This window comes from Stegodyphus dumicola, chromosome 4, assembly GCF_044657685.1.
Source record: "Stegodyphus dumicola isolate Sdum_Otavi_A_Nest chromosome 4, ASM4465768v1".
NCBI classification, from domain to species: Eukaryota; Metazoa; Arthropoda; class Arachnida; order Araneae; family Eresidae; genus Stegodyphus; species Stegodyphus dumicola.
This window is the reverse complement of record NC_140771.1, coordinates 232084407-232107329: the sequence shown is the minus strand read 5'-3', so window position 1 is coordinate 232107329 and position 22923 is coordinate 232084407.

The following is a 22923-nucleotide window of genomic DNA, read 5'->3' as shown; positions in this document are numbered from 1 at the left end:
TGTTTTATGTATTTAAGCAATTTGAAATTGCATTTTATGAAAATTTACTATAACTTTCACACTTTTTTAGTAGCGAGGAAACTGCAAGGTAACAAGCATTTTACTTTAATCCTTTTTCAAATAGGAATTCAATGTAAAAATGGGGAAAATGATTAAAATGCCATATGTTGTCAATCATACATGTCAATAAGAAAATGTAAGCGCTTTTTAAGATACTGCATTTAGCCAATCGTAATGAAGGAAATCTGAACTGTACACCAAATGGCTTCGTTACACGAAGTATTAAATTATACGCATTTTTCCTGAGAATTTCATTTAAATTTATTGAACTGAATTAAATCTACTTCGTCGATAGCGCATAAATCACAATAGAATAAATGCACTCTTTAAAATTCACTATATTTATTAACCATAGCGACACTTTGGTGCTATGTTCATTTAAAAGAGTTACATCTAATTCGTTTTCTAACTCCGATGCGCAAAAACTATATCATCCGAAGAATTATGTAATCGTTGCCGCATGTTCTATTCAAATACTATAATAAATCTAAAACGATGTATAAAAGAAATTAGACAAATAAAAAATAAACAATTGTTCTTGCGAAACTTAGTTTCTTTAGATTGGCAACAAATCCACTATTATGCTAAGTTTCAAATGTAAACAAATATGGCTGCCAGGGTAAAAAAAAATTTAACTTGGCCGAGCTTAAACAACTTTTAAATTTTTGATAATTCTACAAATATTGCCCTCAGGTTAACTAAAGGCATAAAAAGCTTAATCGGAAAATAAGAACAACATAATTCAATCATTTTTAAAGCAAAAAAAATGCACAGTTTACGGACATATAAGAATAAAAAAACTGAGCTCCCGGAGCCGAGTAAGAGATTGGGTATATTTACTGACTTTTGCTGCGGCCGATTGCCACCAAAAAGGGAGGTGCACAACTACATCCTATATAGCTGTCATATATACAAAATTTCAACGTTCTTAGGCTACTCGTTTCTGAGTTATGCGAGATAAATACAGACATGCATACGTACGTACGGACAGACGCCACGAAAAAATGCCTTTTGAATCCATTTTAAATCAGTTTTATAACTTTTTTGGGGGAAAAAAGTCCTTTGTTTTGTCCATACGTACAGATGTCTCGCAAAAACATCGTTAAATTGTATTCGATAGCGGCCAAGATGGATATTTTCGTTGAAATATGCTATCTGGGATTTTTCGTGATTACAATACTTCCTTTATTTCGTACAAAGAAGTAAAAACTATCCCTAAACTTAGTGCATTGACCTTTTTCACATGCGTTACGTATTAATATAACATATAGTTTTTGATATCATATCTTGTGCAATTATTTCTCTTCCATGTTTTATGGGCGTTTTCGTGGTTTTCCCCATGTGTAACGTGTATACGAGACAGTTTCCCTTAGAAAGTCCTCCACGAAGGCATCCCTCCCCTTAGGCAGATAGCCCTAGTGTGCTTTGCCATAATTAAATACACCAACACCAACACCTTCCATGTTTTAATAGATGAATAAGCAATCTTGTTTACGAAGGTGGTAACGTCACTACATTTAAAACAGAACAGATTACAGATACGAACTAAGAAATTCGTGATTTTTTAAAAATGAATTAAATAAATATTAATATTTCTACACAGTTTCAATTTTGAAATTGCATCTCTTGTTTTAGGTTCAAGTCATCATGTTGTATTCTAGCTACCGGTTCTTATTAAACCACGTTAGAAGGGCCAAATTCGTTTTGTCTTTAGAACGGTGTAGAGACTTTAAAGCAGAATTTAAGTGCGCGCTGTATCAGTTTTTCGCGAATATTTAGAAAACAGTAAAGAAAATGGTCAAAAGTGGGTGGTTTTTTTTAAAAATTCCTACTATAAGCTCACACTGTCACTATATTTTGTTCAAATTTTCAATCTTTATTAAAATACCTTATATTCATCCACTCAAGTTCAAATACATTTTTTAAACTTGTTGTATATAACACTTGATGTTAATACGGTTTTTTCCAGATATCAATTTTTTTTTAGTCCAAAGGGGCTTTGTCCCTGAAGGACTATTGTTTTCGTTTTGCAGTTTTGCGTTGGTTCACTATAAATGTCCGTTTCACTTATTTTGAATGACGTAATCCTAGAGATTATGGCCATGTGGGAGCCCAAATTTGAAATTTGTTTTATTATTATTATAGAAATCTGTTTATTATTATTATAGAAATTTATTATAGATTTCATATTTTGTAAAACTTTAACGAATTTTTAATTAACAAACTCAAAGATTTCAAAGCAAGCAATGGCAACGTTGTACAGAAAAAAGGTTTTTATCTCCAGCGCGCGAGACTCTGTATCGGAAATTGTAAATATATGCTCAATTTAAAACTATTTTGCGATATTGCTCTTGAACTGAATTTTTTGGTTTAAGTGGGAAGAACGTGATATTTAATAAATAAAGTTGACAGACAAAATGTTACAAAAACGCCTCTTTGGACGTAATTTAAATTTTTTGTTTTATTTTTATTTTTAATTATATATATATTTTAAGGTTTTTTTTATTTAAATTTTTTTTTCACCTAAGTAGGAATTTAAAAACTTTTTTATTTAATTAATTATTAATTAATTAATTTTAAATCGCTAATAAAATCCTTTTTATTCATCCAAGTTCAAATACATTTTTTTAAACTTGTAGTGGATGACACTTGATGTTAATACAGTTTTTCACACATTAAAAATTTTTAATGTGTGAAAAAAATTAAAATTAAAAAATTAAAAATTATTTAACTTTTTTGTATTTTTAAAATTTTTCTTTGTTGACCTAAGTGGAAATTGACTAGTAATATAATTTTTTAAAGTGGAAATTGACTTTAAAAAATTATATTACTAGTTAATGCTGATTTCCTATAAAAGACGTAAAGGATACAAAGATAAACTCAGTTCTTCAAATAATGAACCGACAGTTCATCTACCCGACAGATAGATATTATCTCATAGAAGGACTGGCGACAGATTGAGCATCTGACTCCGTATAATGATTGGTGCATTTGTGAGGTTGCGTAATACTTACTGCACTTTAAACTCAAAACATATGTATTACAATTACGAGATACTCTTTACAAATATATATGATTCATACATAGCATTATTGAAGTGAAGTATAGTCCTCGTGGCGTGAGGATCCTGGTTCAAGAGCATTTTGAAGTGCTGTTCAGATGGAAAAAATCTTCAGACTGAATCAGGCACGCCTCCTTAACTTTTCAGTACATCCTCTGATTACTGATTAAGGAGTACGCCTCCTTAACTTTTCAGTACATCCTTTGATTACATCCTCTGATTCGTTATATCTGGAACGACATCAGAGAAAAAACAAGATCATTGGTTCGTTAGCTCTCCTGAAATCGAGAGCCTTTGACAACAGATACAATGCAGAACGGTAAAATCTTTTGACACTGGTCGTGAAGTTATGTCTCTTGTACTGTCAGCTGGAACGAATCTTCAACATCGAAGCTTGCGATGTCAGAACCATGTCGTGTGACGCATCGTTAAAGCTTGGAAAAGTAACTTGCGGGAAGAGCACACACGATTTTCTCATCTCTGTGTGGTCCACCGCACTCGTAATTATATAAGAAGCTTATCCAGGAAATGTTTCTCGGGAAATTTGGCCCCTTTTCGTCCATTGATTCGGTAATGAATGCAGAGTAAGCTGTGCATTGTCTAACAGAATGTTTAAATGTTCTAATACCCCTTGGAACATAGTCACACAAGCTCACTTTAAATAAAGGATCTTGTGTTATATTATTACGTAACATCAGCCTGTCAAAGCTGTACAACGGAACAAAGCTCGCAGTGAAGAATTTATTGCCGAAGGTAGGCCACCATCATCACAAAAGGATAATTCGCTGTTGATAACTCCCCGCATTCTGCTGATGCTGTTGTTGGAATCATTCCTCGCATTCTGTTGATAATCACAGATTCAAATATGCCTTTCGATTTCAAGGAATTACGGTTTCCATACGGATTCTGTGGTTATCACAAGGCACAGAGACAATCACTTTCTGTAACAGGTAGGGTCTTGTATGCACCATTTAACCTCGAAATACCATATTACGTGGCTTGTTCAAGACTCGGCAACACGGATAGTTTACTTGTTTACATTTTGGAAGAATAATCGAAAAACATGTTTGACTTCTAGATTAACATTGTGTACCCTCAAGCGTCAAGATAAAAGGGCGAGAAAAGTTTTTTATCCAAGTAAAACGAACTGTTTTATTAGAGCTTTGTAAAATTTTGCTTAATTCACCTTGAACCAAAAGAAGAAAAAAAAAAAAAAAACCCACTGTCTACCTAAGATTTCGGAAAACTATCCCCGACTTTCCAAAAGAAGCCTTTTCGCTCTGCGTAAAAACCGGACAACGTCGGGTACTTTAGTTAGTAATTAACAAATCATGATTCTAAGGTAAAGTATTCTTTGCTGCAGAAATTTTATTTATATTTTTTGATAATTGAATTATTAATTTAAAACTTTTATGCTTCTACCGAAATGTTTATGACTTCCTAACTTAAATCTCTTAATTACAGCTTCTTTCAATTTTATAAGTGACTGGGTCTCTTGTTACGACAATAAAATCTTTTTTCCCCTTTCCTTTTAAATGGCATTGTGAAATGTTTTTTAATGGTCCCAAAACTGCAGGAAAGATAAGCTGCTTTCGTCGCAGCAATCTTTATTAACTGCCCAATTAGTCAGCTTAAAATTCAACTAAAACTCTGAAAAGGTGATTAAATTTCTTCAGCGTTGAGATGTAAAATTATATTCCTAATCAAAGCATAGTAAAAAAAAAAGCAGTTAGAATTAATCCATAAAACAAATGAAAAAATTACCAAATAAACTTATATCAATTAATTTGGAAAAATAATAAAATACCAGCTTTAAATGATAATAAAAAAAATGAAATACTTTCATCTGAAATGAAATAAGAAGAAAAGGTTTGGATTTGTATTACCAACGCTAATAAATATTTATAAATCTCTCTGAACTATATCAGAGATATTTTTGCTTTATTTTACAATACTTAATTTAAATAGATGCAGTACCATAACATTGTATCCATAAATAAATATCATTGTATCCATAAAATCCATGTATAAGTCATTGTATCCATAAAGTTTTAGCTGTGTTTAAAAAATTTACAACTTGCCATTAACATTTAACGAGCTTCTACTACAATGTACTTAATTTTAAACTCTAAATAATTACTTCATTATTTGATTTTTAATTTGTTTCTAAAGATAGTTTAATTTATGTGTTAAACTAAATAGTCATTTTAGTGCGGTTGACGTAATTCGAATATTATTCATTTTTCTTTTATCTAAATTTATGAAAAGTATACAACAACAGTATTTCTTTGTATCACTAGTGAATATCATCATTATAAACTTGAAAAGAGTTCGCAAATTCCGAAGTTTTTCTTAATTCTAATATTGTTATGGCATCAGGGATTTCTTTTTCTTAAACGGGATTATTAATATAAAATAAAATCATATTAATATAAAAATGCATTCTTAATTTGTGAATCCATGTAAAGAAGTTTTTTCATCCTAAACTTGTGAAATCTTTTCTGGTCTTTCAAAATATCTGAAAGCCAGGATTTTCTTTCCTCTGACATCTGTAACATAAGAGATTTTTTTTAGTCCAAACTTATAATATAAATATCTGTAATATATTATTATATATTAAATATCTGTAATATATTAAATGTCTGTAATATATTAAATATCTGTAATATATTAAATATCTGTAACATCAACAATTTTATTTTCTCTAGTTTGTGAATCATCTGTAGTGTTAAGACTTAAATCTGTGAATCGTTTGTATCGAAGAATTTCTTTTTACTTTCCTATAGAAAGTAAAGGAAGTATTTTAATTTCGAAAAATTTTGGGTATTTCAACGAAAATACCCATTTTTACCACTCTCGAATCCATCTGAATGACTTTTTTTGCTTGTCATACGTATGTATGCACAGAACAAAGGACTATTTTTTCCAAAACGGATTGTAAAAGGGATTCAGAAGGGAATTTTTCGGGGCGAGTATAAGTAGTATTAGTATAAGTACAGAGTATAAGTAGTACTTACTCTGTAAGTAGGTACAGAGTAAGTATGTATGCATTTCGCATAACTCAAAAACGATTAGCCGTGGAACGTTGAAACCTTGTATATAGGACTATTATAACATATGGTTGTAGACCTCCCTTTTTTTGTTGAAATCGGCATTTTTTGTTGCAGTCATATATAATAAGTCATATATAATAGGTGTGTGTGTGTATATATATATCCACTCTATTACTCTTTGTGTTTTTGTTCTTTTATGCTTGGAAATTGTGCATTTTTGACATTAAAAGCGATTGAATAATGTTTTTCTTATGGTCCTTTATGCCTAACCGGAACATAAGAAAAGTTAATTTGCATGCAATAGTTGTAGAATTACCAGCAATTTAAAAGTGGCACTAGGCCTAACGAGGCCACCATTAGTTTACATCTGAAACTCTTAGTAAAATAAAGTCAGTTGGTACACCAACTTCAATGTCTTTTTGCCCATCGAGCCCAATATTTAACTTTGTGCACCGAAAATTTTGTCTTCCTGTCTGTTGGCCGAATTGCTTGTGTTTGTGTACAAGCTCTAATTTTAATTGCAAAAACTGATTTCGTATTTTTAGTTTTTCTATATTTTACAATTTTTAATGAAGTTGTTTTGAGCTATTACGTATCTGTGCCTTACCGCGAAGTGAGAACTGAATTGATTTAATAAGAAATATATCTGTAATAAAATTCGAGAAAATAAGTTTAAATGAAGTGCAACAAAAATTGTGTATAATTTAATAAGCTGTAGAAAGAAGTCAATGTGGTCATGTCACATAAGCCTATTTAAACTTGTGAAATATCACTTTCTAAAATAAATAAAAAATTAGCATTTTTTTCTTCTCTCTAAATTTCTAAATCACATATATAAGATTAGCATTTTTTCTCTAAAATTCTGAAACATGTACAAAATTAGTAGTTTTTTGCTTCTCAAATTTATAAAGCATGTATGAGACTAGCAACTTTCTTTTATCTAGATGTACGAATATCCTAAAATCAGACTTTTCTGTTTTTCATAATCTCTCGAAATACTTGTATGAGTAAAACCAGCAAATTTCGTTAAAGTTTTGATTCATAGTTTCATACAGTTTTTGTTAAATTATTTATTTTCGTTTGTTATTAAATTTATTTTTAAACTGCTTTCTCTCTAGCTCAAGTGGCATTGTGTTGCTGAAAGCAGAATATCATATACTTTCTCTTTATTTGTGATATGCTTGTGCCGCTAAACAAATGAAAGGAAAATGTATACTCATCAAGTTGGAAGCCAAAAATCTTTAAAAAATGGTGATTTAGGATTTTTGCATTTTCAAATTCTCTACACTTTTAGCTTTCTAAATATACAATTCTTTAATCACTATGAAAATTAAAACTGCAAAAAAATCTAGTTTTAATTTGTCATCGAATGCTTTGATAAATGAGGATTTTTATATAAGAACGCGTTTTTCTCCAAACGTGACTTTTTGTTTATATCCGATGCACCTTTTCTCAGGAACTACTACTCACAGGTACCTAAGATTTTTATGGCTTATTTATTATGGTTCCTAATATTTACTGAAAGAGATTTTTGGGATAAACAAAAAAAAAAAAAAAAAAATTTTAAATTGTGTGACAAAAGTGCTAAATTTTACTATGCGTAATAAATTATTCTGTAAATTACTCCAAAATTCAAAATCTTTCAAAATCTCATTTCGGTATAATTAAATAGATATACTTTAATTACACAAAAAATTTCAAGCGTGTATCTACAGCAGATTTTAAGAAAAGGTACATCGAAAATGGCCAACTTAACATTGTCGGTATAGGGGTTTCCAACACCCCTTAAAGCAATAAAGCAACATTCACAAACATAAATAAAAGCCCTCAAGTATTAAAAAAAGACTATGCTAAATTAAAATTTTAATAAAAAAACTGGAAGCTTTCAGATTTTACATGACTTCCCCAAAGGGACCTTTTTTTTAACGTTTTGTGTGTTACCTTTATTTATTAAATATCATGTTCTTCGCACTTAAACCATAAAAATCAATTCAACAGTAATATCGCAGAATAATTTCCAAATGAATATATCCTTTAGAATTTCCGATACACGGTCTCGTGCGGAGATATTTCCCCCCCCCCCCCGTACAGTTGTTGCCTTTGCTCGCTTTGGAATCGTTGAACTTGTTTATCAAAAGTTCGTTAAAGTGTTACAAAATATGAAATCGATAATAAAACAAATTCAAAATTGCAAATTGGGGCTTTCAGATGCCTATATTCGGGTCTAGACGTATGTTACTGAAACTTTGATATCTCTAGGTTCCGTCGTTTAATCACAATGTGAGAAACATATATACATTTATGCAGATTCTTCATTATTTAATCACTTTTAACTATAACACAGGTGGAAAATATTTGGTGGCAACAATTTAAAAAGTGAAACGGACGTTTAAAGTTTTCAACGTAGAGTGCAAAAACGAAATTAATAAACCTTCTGGACTAATACCCTTTAAACATACGAGACGATATATATATTTAGAAGACTAATTCTTTGTATAATGCACAAAATTTTTTTCTAAGTAAGTAAAAATTCCTTTGACAAAAGATCAGGAACTATAGCGTGCATTTAGTAATTTTTACAGAAATATTATATCTCGTGTAGTTCTGAAAGAATTTCCCACATCTATATTCGCTTGCGAATAAATTCTTTTTGAACTTTTAAACTCCAGCAAACTGAATCTTGCGGTGGCAATATTTTCTTTTACATTTTTGAGCGAGTTCGAGTACATCTTTTAGCATTTACATCTAACGTTAACTCTTGCAAGTCTAACTATGTCATGAATTTAAAGCATGATTGTAAGAAACATATTTTTTAAACATATGAGAAACATGTACCGTGCGTAGGTCTAAGAATTACATTATTTAGAACTTCATGTTTCATGTTAAGTCATTCAATATTCAGTTTCTTATAGTAAACCTTCCGTAAATAGTATTTCAAGCGATAATTCTTTACTCTGGTAACTAAATAATATTTTACATATTTTTTCTAAACCATACTGGCTTTTCCTTTCTGCAAAAGTATTTTTCTGATCTTCATCGTAAGGTACTTTGGTGAAGGAATAAAAGTGTTTTAACAAGTTCTTGAACTCAACTAAACCTTTTGCTATGCAGAGAATTTACGACGTCGAAAAATTCCAGCAACAAATTTATTCGGAAGATTAACTGTATGTAATCTCTCCAGTCTACATGGAAGTATTTCCTAACTTATGGAGACTTTTCTTGAATACTGGGAAAATGCGGCATTTTTCCCTTTAACTTCGAAATACCACGTTTGATAAAAGAACTGAATTCTTTATGAAGTCACTTACCCAGTTAAAAGCATTTATTTCATTTCAAAGGTAAGAGGATAATGATTTGCCGAAATTTTTCACACATGACTGGTTAAATGGCAATTAAAAGAGAGTACCGTTCATTCACGGATTTATTTGTTGAAGTCAGTTTTATGCATTCTTCCCCGAAACATGATATTATGTTTTACTTGAAAGGCTTTAAATATACACATTGTAGAGTCATTCGTTTATTTTGAAGTAGGAGCCATGAAAATGAGCAGTGCCTTTGCCGGGACTCGATCCCTGAACCTCTCGGATTCGCACCGTGTGTGCTAAACGTTACACCACGAAGACATGCCGAAAGGAGGGAGAAAAAGACTTATATACTGCTCCTTTTAACTGGCGACTGGGGATTAGGGGACCCAATCGCCAAATAATGTGTCTACAGTGGCGCCCGAACTAAAAGGTGAAGAATCATCATTCACCACTTTTTAGTTCGGGCGCCACTGTAGACACATTAGGTATATTTTTGACTTTGGAGACGTTAAAAATGAGCAGTGCCCTCGCCGGGAATTGAATCTCGGACCTCTCGAATACGCGTCGAGTGTACTAACCATTACACCAGGAAGGCATGCCTAAGGGAGAAAATATCTTATAACTTTTACAACTAATTTAGTAATCAAAATAGCTGAGTAAATCGGTTATATCACGGATAGCCAGCCTGGTCCCTACCGCCCACTAATGAGTGATTTAAGCTTTCCAGGTGGGCATCGGAGGTTTTTGTCCGATAATAATCAAGGAAGATCGAAACACACATGAATGTGTATATATATACACACACACACCCTTAAAATTTAGTTCTCTACTTCACCGTTCCCATTCACGCAATGGTCTTTTGTTTCCATATATTTATACGGTTTTGTTCTTTGTTAAAGAATTTTCTGTCTTTTAAAAGTTTAATATTGTAAATTATAGTATAACTCTCTCGCATACAAAAATATGTAGTTACAATTTAAATTAAAACTTACTATTTACTTGCCTTTTTTGTATTATTTTTATAGATTGTATTTATTCAGTTTATTTTGGTTTACATGCATAATTCGTGTCGGGGAAATTCCAGTATAGGCAAATGTTTCAAAATTACTTTGGATTTATTCTCTTAATTATATTAGCAATGCACTTTCAATTAATAATTTTGTTTCCAAGTCTATTTGCTTATTAAATTTCTCGAACTTCTTTTATAGTTAAATTTCTTATTTATGCAATTTACTACTTTTGGTTTTGAATAATTCTTTACCCATGCTTATATGGATGACGAAACACGAGTTGAGTAATTGAAGAGTTAGGTTTGGAGGCAACTTCCCCTTGAAAAGATTTGTCTCCTGCCTGCTAAACAATTATTCGCTTTATTCAAATTAATTTAGTCTTAAAAAATTCTTTAAAATTGTTTGGATTATTAAATATTATTTCATGTTTTTAGTCCAAAGGGATTTGAATCCCGAAGGACTATTAGTTTCGTTTTGGCATTTTGCGTCGGACTCATAAATGTCGGTTCACTTTTCAAACTGTTGCCACAAAATGTTAGAGTCCTGCATTATATTTGAAGAAATTAAATAATGAAAACTCTGCATAAATGTATGTATATTTCTCGTATTGTGATAAAACAACGGTACATAGAGTCATCGAATTTTGAATAACGTAATCCTCCAACGAATATGAGCATGTGGAAGACCAAATTTGAAATTTGAAATTTGTTTTATGATCGATTTCCTATTTTTTTAAAACTTTGACGAATTTTTGATTAACAAACTCAAGGATTTCAAAGCGAGCAATGGCAACGTTGTGCAGAAAAAACATTTTTATCTCCAGCGCGTGAGTCTCTGTATCGGAAATTCTAAAGATATGCTCGTTTTAAAACTATTTTGCGATATTGCTGTTGCACTGGATCTTATGGTTTAAGTGCGAGGAACATGATATTTAATAAAGAAAGGTAACACACAAAATGTTAAAAAACGCCCCTTTGGACGTAATTTAAAATCTGAAACATTTCAGATTTTTTTTTTTTTTTTTTTTTTCTACTTGAACTTAATTTACATATGCTTTCTGAATGTGAATGATATTGCAAATTAGTTCGCAGCAATTATTAATATTTTATTTTTATACAATTGACTTTCATAACTTTAAATTTCAATTAGCTTTATATAATGAAAGAATATTGATTAAATTCATAAATTTAACTATATATTTTTTTACGAAAATTTCATTTAAAAACTGCTTTGCAGTTGCGCCGTATTAAGTTTCTGTGAACGGGTGAGCAGTATAGAAATTTTACTACCTGCAAATTGGGTGATAGGTAAAAAAAGATTGACTGCTCCTGGGTTACATTAATGTTTCCTTTTTGTCCTATACTGCAGTCAACAAACTGAGCACAGCAAAATTTAAAATACAACTAAAGTAAGCGAATTTTCGCTTTCGCTTAGTATCAGAACTGTAGGGTTATTGCTATTTTATCAACCAGTTATCGTGATGTATACTTTTACTATATCTTCTCATTTCCGTTTCTTCCCAAGAAATGTAAATGAGTTAGAAAGCGTTCAAGTCGAGGGCTTAGGACTGTAAGAGAGAGAGTGTTTCTGCTTCTCGAGATCACATTGCTAAGTTTCGCCACCTCTGATAATCTTCGACTTTGCGTTTTTACTGCCGGTATTTAAATGTTACGCCAATGAGAAGTTCTGAGCCAGCTTTAGAGATGAAATTAGTTTTGAGGTCTTTGACTACTAGGCTTAGTTTTAAATATGAAATAGGGCTGCAATTCCATCCCACAGGGCAGGCACACGTGCGAGTTCTTCCACAGGGTCAGTACAGGCAGGTTTATATTAGACCCGCATATATCGCGTTTCCTAACTGGACACAGACCAAAGACATTTTAAAGTTCGAAATGTAGACAAAAAAAGGTTGATCTTTACATTATGGTAACTTGGCGATTTTTTGGCGAAAATTTGGCAACCAACTCTCCTACAGTAACCCTCTATTTTTTTTTCCCCGCCGCCATTTTGTCTTCACGAAGTAAAGACATGTTTCTTTTCTTTTTATCTACTGAACACTTCTTCCAACAATCTACTAGCCGAATTACACTTATGCTAGAATTTTTTTCAAACAAAACTGCTTAATCATGAAAAATATTCACTGCAAAATTGGGAAAAAGGGCACAATACCATACTCCTTACGCGTTTTTCAAAATAACACATACACATAAACCATGTACACGCCGACTTATTTTTACTTAAAAAAACATCCCAGAATTGCACAAAAATGGCATTGCGCACACTCTTCACTATATCCATGTACACTGCTTTTTTCTCATAAATTAGAAAAATTTCACGAAAATACATGACAATTTTCTCAATCTTTAAACCCGGTAAAAAGAACATATATGAAATTACCTGATCGCGAAAAAGTATTTACCCTTTCCAAATATGAACATTTCCACATATAAAATAAATAAAATATCCAAAAACTTTTACCTCTAAATCATCTATTACATTATACACGTCACCAACGAATTCATACCGCAAGCATTACAAATACTTAGTATCAAATATTTAAATTATTTCCATGCACGTTTATTTCAACTTAAACGTATACCAAATTCCTACAAACATGAAATTCACAAAATAACTATCATTTAATTAAAATATCACTAAACCATGTACACGTCGACTTATTTTTACTTAAAAAAACATCCCAGAATTGCACAAAAATGGCATTGCGCACACTCTTCACTATATCCATGTACACTGCTTTTTTCTCATAAATTAGAAAAATTTCACGAAAATACATGACAATTTTCTCAATCTTTAAACCCGGTAAAAAGAACATATATGAAATTACCTGATCGCGAAAAAGTATTTACCCTTTCCAAATATGAACATTTCCACATATAAAATAAATAAAATATCCAAAAACTTTTACCTCTAAATCATCTATTACATTATACACGTCACCAACGAATTCATACCGCAAGCATTACAAATACTTAGTATCAAATATTTAAATTATTTCCATGCACGTTTATTTCAACTTAAACGTATACCAAATTCCTACAAACATGAAATTCACAAAATAACTATCATTTAATTAAAATATCACTAAACCATGTACACGTCGACTTATTTTTACTTAAAAAAACATCCCAGAATTGCACAAAAATGGCATTGCGCACACTCTTCACTATATCCATGTACACTGCTTTTTTCTCATAAATTAGAAAAATTTCACGAAAATACATGACAATTTTCTCAATCTTTAAACCCGGTAAAAAGAACATATATGAAATTACCTGATCGCGAAAAAGTATTTACCCTTTCCAAATATGAACATTTCCACATATAAAATAAATAAAATATCCAAAAACTTTTACCTCTAAATCATCTATTACATTATACACGTCACCAACGAATTCATACCGCAAGCATTACAAATACTTAGTATCAAATATTTAAATTATTTCCATGCACGTTTATTTCAACTTAAACGTATACCAAATTCCTACAAACATGAAATTCACAAAATAACTATCATTTAATTAAAATATCACTAAACCATGTACACGCCGACTTATTTTTACTTAAAAAAACATCCCAGAATTGCACAAAAATGGCATTGCGCACACTCTTCACTATATCCATGTACACTGCTTTTTTCTCATAAATTAGAAAAATTTCACGAAAATACATGACAATTTTCTCAATCTTTAAACCCGGTAAAAAGAACATATATGAAATTACCTGATCGCGAAAAAGTATTTACCCTTTCCAAATATGAACATTTCCACATATAAAGTAAATAAAATATCCAAAAACTTTTACCTCTAAATCATCTATTACATTATACACGTCACCAACGAATTCATACCGCAAGCATTACAAATACTTAGTATCAAATATTTAAATTATTTCCATGCACGTTTATTTCAACTTAAACGTATACCAAATTCCTACAAACATGAAATTCACAAAATAACTATCATTTAATTAAAATATCACTAAACCATGTACACGTCGACTTATTTTTACTTAAAAAAACATCCCAGAATTGCACAAAAATGGCATTGCGCACACTCTTCACTATATCCATGTACACTGCTTTTTTCTCATAAATTAGAAAAATTTCACGAAAATACATGACAATTTTCTCAATCTTTAAACCCGGTAAAAAGAACATATATGAAATTACCTGATCGCGAAAAAGTATTTACCCTTTCCAAATATGAACATTTCCACATATAAAATAAATAAAATATCCAAAAACTTTTACCTCTAAATCATCTATTACATTATACACGTCACCAACGAATTCATACCGCAAGCATTACAAATACTTAGTATCAAATATTTAAATTATTTCCATGCACGTTTATTTCAACTTAAACGTATACCAAATTCCTACAAACATGAAATTCACAAAATAACTATCATTTAATTAAAATATCACTAAACCATGTACACGTCGACTTATTTTTACTTAAAAAAACATCCCAGAATTGCACAAAAATGGCATTGCGCACACTCTTCACTATATCCATGTACACTGCTTTTTTCTCATAAATTAGAAAAATTTCACGAAAATACATGACAATTTTCTCAATCTTTAAACCCGGTAAAAAGAACATATATGAAATTACCTGATCGCGAAAAAGTATTTACCCTTTCCAAATATGAACATTTCCACATATAAAATAAATAAAATATCCAAAAACTTTTACCTCTAAATCATCTATTACATTATACACGTCACCAACGAATTCATACCGCAAGCATTACAAATACTTAGTATCAAATATTTAAATTATTTCCATGCACGTTTATTTCAACTTAAACGTATACCAAATTCCTACAAACATGAAATTCACAAAATAACTATCATTTAATTAAAATATCACTAAACCATGTACACGCCGACTTATTTTTACTTAAAAAAACATCCCAGAATTGCACAAAAATGGCATTGCGCACACTCTTCACTATATCCATGTACACTGCTTTTTTCTCATAAATTAGAAAAATTTCACGAAAATACATGACAATTTTCTCAATCTTTAAACCCGGTAAAAAGAACATATATGAAATTACCTGATCGCGAAAAAGTATTTACCCTTTCCAAATATGAACATTTCCACATATAAAATAAATAAAATATCCAAAAACTTTTACCTCTAAATCATCTATTACATTATACACGTCACCAACGAATTCATACCGCAAGCATTACAAATACTTAGTATCAAATATTTAAATTATTTCCATGCACGTTTATTTCAACTTAAACGTATACCAAATTCCTACAAACATGAAATTCACAAAATAACTATCATTTAATTAAAATATCACTAAACCATGTACACGTCGACTTATTTTTACTTAAAAAAACATCCCAGAATTGCACAAAAATGGCATTGCGCACACTCTTCACTATATCCATGTACACTGCTTTTTTCTCATAAATTAGAAAAATTTCACGAAAATACATGACAATTTTCTCAATCTTTAAACCCGGTAAAAAGAACATATATGAAATTACCTGATCGCGAAAAATTATTTACCCTTTCCAAATATGAACATTTCCACATATAAAATAAATAAAATATCCAAAAACTTTTACCTCTAAATCATCTATTACATTATACACGTCACCAACGAATTCATACCGCAAGCATTACAAATACTTAGTATCAAATATTTAAATTATTTCCATGCACGTTTATTTCAACTTAAACGTATACCAAATTCCTACAAACATGAAATTCACAAAATAACTATCATTTAATTAAAATATCACTAAACCATGTACACGTCGACTTATTTTTACTTAAAAAAACATCCCAGAATTGCACAAAAATGGCATTGCGCACACTCTTCACTATATCCATGTACACTGCTTTTTTCTCATAAATTAGAAAAATTTCACGAAAATACATGACAATTTTCTCAATCTTTAAACCCGGTAAAAAGAACATATATGAAATTACCTGATCGCGAAAAAGTATTTACCCTTTCCAAATATGAACATTTCCACATATAAAATAAATAAAATATCCAAAAACTTTTACCTCTAAATCATCTATTACATTATACACGTCACCAACGAATTCATACCGCAAGCATTACAAATACTTAGTATCAAATATTTAAATTATTTCCATGCACGTTTATTTCAACTTAAACGTATACCAAATTCCTACAAACATGAAATTCACAAAATAACTATCATTTAATTAAAATATCACTAAACCATGTACACGCCGACTTATTTTTACTTAAAAAAACATCCCAGAATTGCACAAAAATGGCATTGCGCACACTCTTCACTATATCCATGTACACTGCTTTTTTCTCATAAATTAGAAAAATTTCACGAAAATACATGACAATTTTCTCAATCTTTAAACCCGGTAAAAAGAACATATATGAAATTACCTGATCGCGAAAAAGTATTTACCCTTTCCAAATATGAACATTTCCACATATAAAGTAAATAAAATATCCAAAAACTTTTACCTCTAAATCATCTATTACATTATACACGTCACCAACGAATTCATACCGCAAGCATTACAAATACTTAGTATCAAATATTTAAATTATTTCCATGCACGTTTATTTCAACTTAAACGTATACCAAATTCCTACAAACATGAAATTCACAAAATAACTATCATTTAATTAAAATATCACTAAACCATGTACACGTCGACTTATTTTTACTTAAAAAAACATCCCAGAATTGCACAAAAATGGCATTGCGCACACTCTTCACTATATCCATGTACACTGCTTTTTTCTCATAAATTAGAAAAATTTCACGAAAATACATGACAATTTTCTCAATCTTTAAACCCGGTAAAAAGAACATATATGAAATTACCTGATCGCGAAAAAGTATTTACCCTTTCCAAATATGAACATTTCCACATATAAAATAAATAAAATATCCAAAAACTTTTACCTCTAAATCATCTATTACATTATACACGTCACCAACGAATTCATACCGCAAGCATTACAAATACTTAGTATCAAATATTTAAATTATTTCCATGCACGTTTATTTCAACTTAAACGTATACCAAATTCCTACAAACATGAAATTCACAAAATAACTATCATTTAATTAAAATATCACTAAACCATGTACACGTCGACTTATTTTTACTTAAAAAAACATCCCAGAATTGCACAAAAATGGCATTGCGCACACTCTTCACTATATCCATGTACACTGCTTTTTTCTCATAAATTAGAAAAATTTCACGAAAATACATGACAATTTTCTCAATCTTTAAACCCGGTAAAAAGAACATATATGAAATTACCTGATCGCGAAAAAGTATTTACCCTTTCCAAATATGAACATTTCCACATATAAAATAAATAAAATATCCAAAAACTTTTACCTCTAAATCATCTATTACATTATACACGTCACCAACGAATTCATACCGCAAGCATTACAAATACTTAGTATCAAATATTTAAATTATTTCCATGCACGTTTATTTCAACTTAAACGTATACCAAATTCCTACAAACATGAAATTCACAAAATAACTATCATTTAATTAAAATATCACTAAACCATGTACACGCCGACTTATTTTTACTTAAAAAAACATCCCAGAATTGCACAAAAATGGCATTGCGCACACTCTTCACTATATCCATGTACACTGCTTTTTTCTCATAAATTAGAAAAATTTCACGAAAATACATGACAATTTTCTCAATCTTTAAACCCGGTAAAAAGAACATATATGAAATTACCTGATCGCGAAAAAGTATTTACCCTTTCCAAATATGAACATTTCCACATATAAAATAAATAAAATATCCAAAAACTTCTACCTCTAAATCATCTATTACATTATACACGTCACCAACGAATTCATACCGCAAGCATTACAAATACTTAGTATCAAATATTTAAATTATTTCCATGCACGTTTATTTCAACTTAAACGTATACCAAATTCCTACAAACATGAAATTCACAAAATAACTATCATTTAATTAAAATATCACTAAACCATGTACACGTCGACTTATTTTTACTTAAAAAAACATCCCAGAATTGCACAAAAATGGCATTGCGCACACTCTTCACTATATCCATGTACACTGCTTTTTTCTCATAAATTAGAAAAATTTCACGAAAATACATGACAATTTTCTCAATCTTTAAACCCGGTAAAAAGAACATATATGAAATTACCTGATCGCGAAAAAGTATTTACCCTTTCCAAATATGAACATTTCCACATATAAAATAAATAAAATATCCAAAAACTTTTACCTCTAAATCATCTATTACATTATACACGTCACCAACGAATTCATACCGCAAGCATTACAAATACTTAGTATCAAATATTTAAATTATTTCCATGCACGTTTATTTCAACTTAAACGTATACCAAATTCCTACAAACATGAAATTCACAAAATAACTATCATTTAATTAAAATATCACTAAACCATGTACACGTCGACTTATTTTTACTTAAAAAAACATCCCAGAATTGCACAAAAATGGCATTGCGCACACTCTTCACTATATCCATGTACACTGCTTTTTTCTCATAAATTAGAAAAATTTCACGAAAATACATGACAATTTTCTCAATCTTTAAACCCGGTAAAAAGAACATATATGAAATTACCTGATCGCGAAAAAGTATTTACCCTTTCCAAATATGAACATTTCCACATATAAAATAAATAAAATATCCAAAAACTTTTACCTCTAAATCATCTATTACATTATACACGTCACCAACGAATTCATACCGCAAGCATTACAAATACTTAGTATCAAATATTTAAATTATTTCCATGCACGTTTATTTCAACTTAAACGTATACCAAATTCCTACAAACATGAAATTCACAAAATAACTATCATTTAATTAAAATATCACTAAACCATGTACACGCCGACTTATTTTTACTTAAAAAAACATCCCAGAATTGCACAAAAATGGCATTGCGCACACTCTTCACTATATCCATGTACACTGCTTTTTTCTCATAAATTAGAAAAATTTCACGAAAATACATGACAATTTTCTCAATCTTTAAACCCGGTAAAAAGAACATATATGAAATTACCTGATCGCGAAAAAGTATTTACCCTTTCCAAATATGAACATTTCCACATATAAAATAAATAAAATATCCAAAAACTTTTACCTCTAAATCATCTATTACATTATACACGTCACCAACGAATTCATACCGCAAGCATTACAAATACTTAGTATCAAATATTTAAATTATTTCCATGCACGTTTATTTCAACTTAAACGTATACCAAATTCCTACAAACATGAAATTCACAAAATAACTATCATTTAATTAAAATATCACTAAACCATGTACACGTCGACTTATTTTTACTTAAAAAAACATCCCAGAATTGCACAAAAATGGCATTGCGCACACTCTTCACTATATCCATGTACACTGCTTTTTTCTCATAAATTAGAAAAATTTCACGAAAATACATGACAATTTTCTCAATCTTTAAACCCGGTAAAAAGAACATATATGAAATTACCTGATCGCGAAAAAGTATTTACCCTTTCCAAATATGAACATTTCCACATATAAAATAAATAAAATATCCAAAAACTTTTACCTCTAAATCATCTATTACATTATACACGTCACCAACGAATTCATACCGCAAGCATTACAAATACTTAGTATCAAATATTTAAATTATTTCCATGCACGTTTATTTCAACTTAAACGTATACCAAATTCCTACAAACATGAAATTCACAAAATAACTATCATTTAATTAAAATATCACTAAACCATGTACACGTCGACTTATTTTTACTTAAAAAAACATCCCAGAATTGCACAAAAATGGCATTGCGCACACTCTTCACTATATCCATGTACACTGCTTTTTTCTCATAAATTAGAAAAATTTCACGAAAATACATGACAATTTTCTCAATCTTTAAACCCGGTAAAAAGAACATATATGAAATTACCTGATCGCGAAAAAGTATTTACCCTTTCCAAATATGAACATTTCCACATATAAAATAAATAAAATATCCAAAAACTTTTACCTCTAAATCATCTATTACATTATACACGTCACCAACGAATTCATACCGCAAGCATTACAAATACTTAGTATCAAATATTTAAATTATTTCCATGCACGTTTATTTCAACTTAAACGTATACCAAATTCCTACAAACATGAAATTCACAAAATAACTATCATTTAATTAAAATATCACTAAACCATGTACACGTCGACTTATTTTTACTTAAAAAAACATCCCAGAATTGCACAAAAATGGCATTGCGCACACTCTTCACTATATCCATGTACACTGCTTTTTTCTCATAAATTAGAAAAATTTCACGAAAATACATGACAATTTTCTCAATCTTTAAACCCGGTAAAAAGAACATATATGAAATTACCTGATCGCGAAAAAGTATTTACCCTTTCCAAATATGAACATTTCCACATATAAAATAAATAAAATATCCAAAAACTTCTACCTCTAAATCATCTATTACATTATACACGTCACCAACGAATTCATACCGCAAGCATTACAAATACTTAGTATCAAATATTTAAATTATTTCCATGCACGTTTATTTCAACTTAAACGTATACCAAATTCCTACAAACATGAAATTCACAAAATAACTATCATTTAATTAAAATATCACTAAACCATGTACACGTCGACTTATTTTTACTTAAAAAAACATCCCAGAATTGCACAAAAATGGCTTTGCGCACACTCTTCACTATATCCATGTACACTGCTTTTTTCTCATAAATTAGAAAAATTTCACGAAAATACATGACAATTTTCTCAATCTTTAAACCCGGTAAAAAGAACATATATGAAATTACCTGATCGCGAAAAAGTATTTACCCTTTCCAAATATGAACATTTCCACATATAAAATAAATAAAATATCCAAAAACTTCTACCTCTAAATCATCTATTACATTATACACGTCACCAACGAATTCATACCGCAAGCATTACAAATACTTAGTATCAAATATTTAAATTATTTCCATGCACGTTTATTTCAACTTAAACGTATACCAAATTCCTACAAACATGAAATTCACAAAATAACTATCATTTAATTAAAATATCACTAAACCATGTACACGTCGACTTATTTTTACTTAAAAAAACATCCCAGAATTGCACAAAAATGGCATTGCGCACACTCTTCACTATATCCATGTACACTGCTTTTTTCTCATAAATTAGAAAAATTTCACGAAAATACATGACAATTTTCTCAATCTTTAAACCCGGTAAAAAGAACATATATGAAATTACCTGATCGCGAAAAAGTATTTACCCTTTCCAAATATGAACATTTCCACATATAAAATAAATAAAATATCCAAAAACTTTTACCTCTAAATCATCTATTACATTATACACGTCACCAACGAATTCATACCGCAAGCATTACAAATACTTAGTATCAAATATTTAAATTATTTCCATGCACGTTTATTTCAACTTAAACGTATACCAAATTCCTACAAACATAAAATTCACAAAATAACTATCATTTAATTAAAATATAATTAAATTCAAAAACACTACTTAAAATATAAATGAGCACATACATTAAATTAATAAAAATTACCTTACAATCCTAATTACTTTAAACTAAATCATTGCTTATAACAATTTTCCCAATAATACCAAATTCATTTCCACCTTACATTTAGAACAATGCATAAAAATAATATCTTCAAATAATTAAAAATACTAACTTACCTAATCTTCTTCAGAATCTTGATTACGTGGCGGATACACTTTTCTAATTCATTCAATAAAATTATTGAAATATTTTTTCTGCGAAATTTTCCTCCATACTTCCTCCGCTAAATAAAAAGCAAACTTCTCTTTATCACAATGCCTAAATACCCATTTCGAATTCACTTTAATTAGGGCCATGGGATACAAAAATTAAACAACACTGTTTCACACAACACAGAATAAAGCTAAATACAAAATTTCCACATTTTTTACCGATTTCCTCCCTTTTCCGATTAAAGAACCGTAATTCGTCCATTAATATCACATGACATATCCCATGATCTCTCATTTCCCTCACGCAAAATAATGCGTAATCGGAACTGAGTACTGCTCACATTATTACCAAAGTCCCAGGTAGTAACCTTTATCGCCTCCAAAATGTCGCCAAACTACCAGTTACCATATTGTAAAGATCAACCCCAAAAAAAATTTAGATAGTAATATGGCAACGTGAAGTTTCTCGCCAAAAATGTTTGGCGAGAAATTTGGCGACTTGAGGGTGCATGTCAGAGTAGTTCCTTTCAGTGTTTTAAGAAATACTCATTTTCAGTTTTTAAATACTCCGCGGTACCTTCTAGCAGT